Genomic DNA, 4,146 nt, shown 5'->3' on the forward strand with positions numbered 1-4,146 from the left:
CTTGAACCTAGAGGAACCACTAGCTTTTTTTCTTTTCGTTTTCCTTCTATCCTAGACCAGAGAGACAATAACTACTCTTCTAGGAAATTTTGGTGGCCCTGAAAAGGGCCGTTTGGTAAAGCTCCAGCCATAAGACAAGCACCGGACTTAGGCACGTTCGCCACGGATGCGGCGGGCGAGCTGGATGTCCTTAGGCATGATGGTGACACGCTTGGCGTGGATGGCACACAAGTTGGTGTCTTCAAAAAGACCCACCAGGTAGGCCTCACTGGCCTCCTGCAAGGCCATGACAGCCGAGCTCTGGAAGCGCAGGTCGGTCTTGAAGTCCTGAGCTATCTCTCTCACCAGCCGCTGGAAGGGCAGCTTGCGGATCAGAAGCTCAGTGCTCTTCTGGTAGCGTCTGATCTCACGCAGGGCCACGGTACCGGGCCTGTAGCGATGAGGCTTCTTCACTCCTCCGGTGGCAGGCGCGCTCTTACGGGCAGCCTTGGTGGCCAGTTGCTTGCGCGGGGCCTTGCCTCCGGTAGATTTACGTGCAGTCTGCTTAGTACGGGCCATCACGTGCTCACTGTCGACTCGTCCCAGGAAGAATGGTTCGGGGGCTTGCTGCCCGACTGTTTTATTGCTTCGCTTCCCCCACCCTCGGTAGCAGCTGCACTCCCATTGGCCGGGCGGTGCTGACGTCACCGGGGCCAGGCACTTTCAACAAAAGCGAGGGGCCTCGAGTGCCAGCCGCATTCTAGCTCTGAACTCGCAGCTCTACTGATCTATCATGACCGGACGAGGCAAGGGAGGCAAGGGACTCGGCAAAGGAGGCGCCAAGCGTCACAGGAAGGTGCTCCGAGACAACATCCAGGGCATCACTAAGCCTGCCATCAGACGTCTCGCTCGCAGAGGTGGAGTCAAGCGTATTTCGGGACTTATCTACGAGGAGACCCGTGGCGTGCTCAAGGTATTCCTGGAGAACGTTATCCGGGATGCCGTCACCTACACCGAGCACGCCAAGAGGAAGACCGTGACCGCCATGGATGTCGTCTATGCTCTCAAGAGGCAGGGACGCACCCTGTACGGTTTTGGTGGTTAAGTCTCCTCCGAGCGTGCTCCCGTTTGTGAGCATGCAGTATTTAAAAAACGGCCCTTTTCAGGGCCACCACTTACCTCTCAAAAGAGCACAGAGTCCCACTTACAGTACTCCTCTAACGTAGCTTGCGCTATTCTCCCTCTCAAAACAGTCATCTCCCCGAAACCTGCACGGAAAAAAGCCCTCATTATCAGTTATGATGTCTACATTTTAATGCTAACAAGAGAAAACAAACATTATCTTCCTTGCTGTGCACGTCTAAAAGACAAAGTATTGTAAATATACTACTTTAAGTATCCTTTCCTTTCCTTTCTAGTTAAGTGTGTGTTCTTACATGCATAGGTTGGTAGTATCCAGCAGTCAAGAACAGAATTATACAGCATAAATGAAATGAAAAGAAATCTATAATGTACTTCCTTCTTCCTTCCCTTCTGAAAATTAAATATTAAGAGGGGCCTGGAGCTACCTTACTCATTTCCCCCTTAAATAAATAACCTCAAAGGAAAGGCTATTCTTGTGCTCTCCTGGCTAATGTTACAGATGCCCTCATATTTGCAGTGTCTCATTATTGTTATTATTATCATTATTATTAGGAGAGTTGTCTGAACTGCTCTATCACTTCAGGATTTCTCCATACTTCTGCTAAGATAGCTATAGCAGCATGATAGACAAACAGCTCTTATCTTAAGGAGTTGGTGGCCCTGAAAAGGGCCGTTTATTTATATTTTTCCGGTGAGCCAACGCCCTGACCGAGAACAGGAACTTAAGCCTTCTTCTCGGTCTTCTTAGGCAGGAGCACTGCCTGGATGTTGGGCAGAACACCACCCTGGGCAATGGTCACTCCAGACAGCAACTTGTTCAACTCCTCGTCGTTACGGATGGCCAACTGTAAGTGACGAGGGATGATCCTGGTCTTCTTGTTGTCACGGGCTGCATTGCCCGCCAACTCAAGAACTTCAGCTGCCAGGTATTCCATGACTGCAGCCAGGTACACAGGAGCCCCAGCACCCACTCGCTCAGCGTAGTTTCCCTTGCGGAGGAGACGGTGGATACGGCCGACAGGGAACTGCAGGCCTGCACGGCTGGAGCGACTCTTGGACTTGCCCTTCACTTTTCCTCCCTTTCCTCGTCCTGACATGATGCTATGATGCTCTGCTGCTCTACTTCGAAGGGAAAATGATACCGAATCACTCTGCGCACCAGTTTTGTAGCCTGCAAGGTTGCTCAACGTTACGAGCCAACCAATAAGGCTGCAGTAAGCTTGCGCTCATTGGCTAGTCGCATGCAGCCCTCTCGGTCTTAAAAAGAATTGCAAGGGGGCCGAAAAATTTACTTTCTAGGAGACATCCCAGACAACCATGCCACCCAAGACAAGCGGAAAGGCAGCCAAGAAAGCCGGCAAGGCCCAGAAGAACATCTCCAAGGGAGACAAGAAGAAGAAGCGCAAGAGGAAGGAAAGCTATGCCATCTACATCTACAAGGTGCTTAAACAGGTACATCCTGATACTGGCATCTCCAGCAAGGCGATGAGCATCATGAACAGCTTTGTCAACGACATCTTCGAGCGCATCGCCGCTGAGGCTTCCCGTCTGGCCCACTACAACAAGCGCTCCACCATCACCAGTCGGGAGATCCAGACTGCCGTCCGCCTCCTGTTGCCCGGTGAGCTGGCCAAGCACGCCGTCAGTGAGGGTACCAAGGCAGTTACCAAATACACCAGCTCCAAGTAAGGTGCCAGGTTTTCTGCCTTGCTGCATTCTTAACAAACGGCCCTTTTCAGGGCCACCACACCTTTAAAAAAAAGAGCAGCATCTGTTAGCCTTGTTATCAACTCCACTCTGATTTTATCTATCTGTCCTACTTCATATACATCGAAAGACAGTGCAAAACATTCAAATCATAAGCTAAGGAGGGAAGAACTACTACTACTACTACTACTACATTACCTTATTGCTAAAAATCCTCCTGCTTTGTCCTTTACAATGAAAACCAGACCAAGCCCCATGGCACTACAGCCCCTAAGCAAGCAGGCTGAGTGGACCTCAAAGCAGCCATTAGATCGAGGTAAAATTCCTTTGCCTGGCCGGGAATTGAACCCGGGCCCCCCAGCTACGAGGCAGGCACGCTGCCCCTGCGCTACAGCGCCGGCCCCTTCACAACCACCTTCAGTAATTATTATTATTATTATTATTATTATTATTACAACCCTCGACACTTCCCGTGTGTGTGTGCGCGCGCGCGCCAGCGCGCGCGTTTTTTTGGGGTTAGGTTACGAGAAGTGGGGTTAAGTCGAGTTAGGGTACGTTTCGCCGCGGAGCGCGACAACCACCCGCGCCCGCTCCGCGACGGCGACCTCCGAGCACACCCCTGCACCATTGCCAACGCCCCCGCGCCACAAAGACCTCCAGGAAACTCGCTTTGCGGTTCGTATGGACGTTTCAAGCTCCGTTCTCTCGCCAACGGCCATACCATGTTGAATACACCGGTTCTCGTCCGATCACCGCAGTTAAGCAACATTGGGCGTGGTCAGTACTTGGATGGGTGACCGCTTGGGAACACCACGTGCCGTTGGCTCAATTCCCTTTTTACCAAGTTTCCCAGTCCCAGTACGACAACTTACTTTCAACTTTTGCCTCAGGCCAGCAGAAATTGCTTAAATCACGTTTTTTGTTACGTCTGAAACTAGCTAGACCTTTTGCTGCTCTTCGACCCCGTGGCTATACAGGAACGAAGCTTAGCGTAGTATTGCATTTCCTCCTAGGTGACCGGCCTAACCTGGCGGCGGCGACATCATCATCATCGTTGTTGTTATTATTATTATTATTATTATTATTATTATTATTATTATTATTATTATTATTATTATTATTCGTCGTCTCTCTCTCTCTCTCTCTCTCTCTCTCTCTCTCTCTGTGTGTGTGTGTGTGTGTGTGTGTGTGTGTGTGTGTGTGTGTGTGTGTGTCGACCTAGGGGACCCTTGCTGAGCCTAGCACCGCTTCCAATTACTCGTGCCAGGATTTTAACTTTCGTACCTCCTATCGTACGTCCCTATGTCTAAACTTGCT

At 50.6% G+C, this 4,146-nt stretch overlaps 1 non-coding gene across 1 annotated transcript; it reads left to right on the forward strand.

The window, feature by feature from the left end:
- The first annotated feature begins 3,536 nt into the window (after positions 1–3,536).
- Positions 3,537–3,655, forward strand: LOC137503567 (5S ribosomal RNA). The gene has a single exon (XR_011019237.1). It is a non-coding gene; the product is annotated as a 5S ribosomal RNA (ribosomal RNA).
- Positions 3,656–4,146: the final 491 nt, after the last annotated feature.

The sequence above is a fragment of the Anabrus simplex genome, unplaced genomic scaffold (genome assembly GCF_040414725.1).
Source record: "Anabrus simplex isolate iqAnaSimp1 unplaced genomic scaffold, ASM4041472v1 ctg00000132.1, whole genome shotgun sequence".
NCBI classification, from domain to species: domain Eukaryota; kingdom Metazoa; phylum Arthropoda; class Insecta; order Orthoptera; family Tettigoniidae; genus Anabrus; species Anabrus simplex.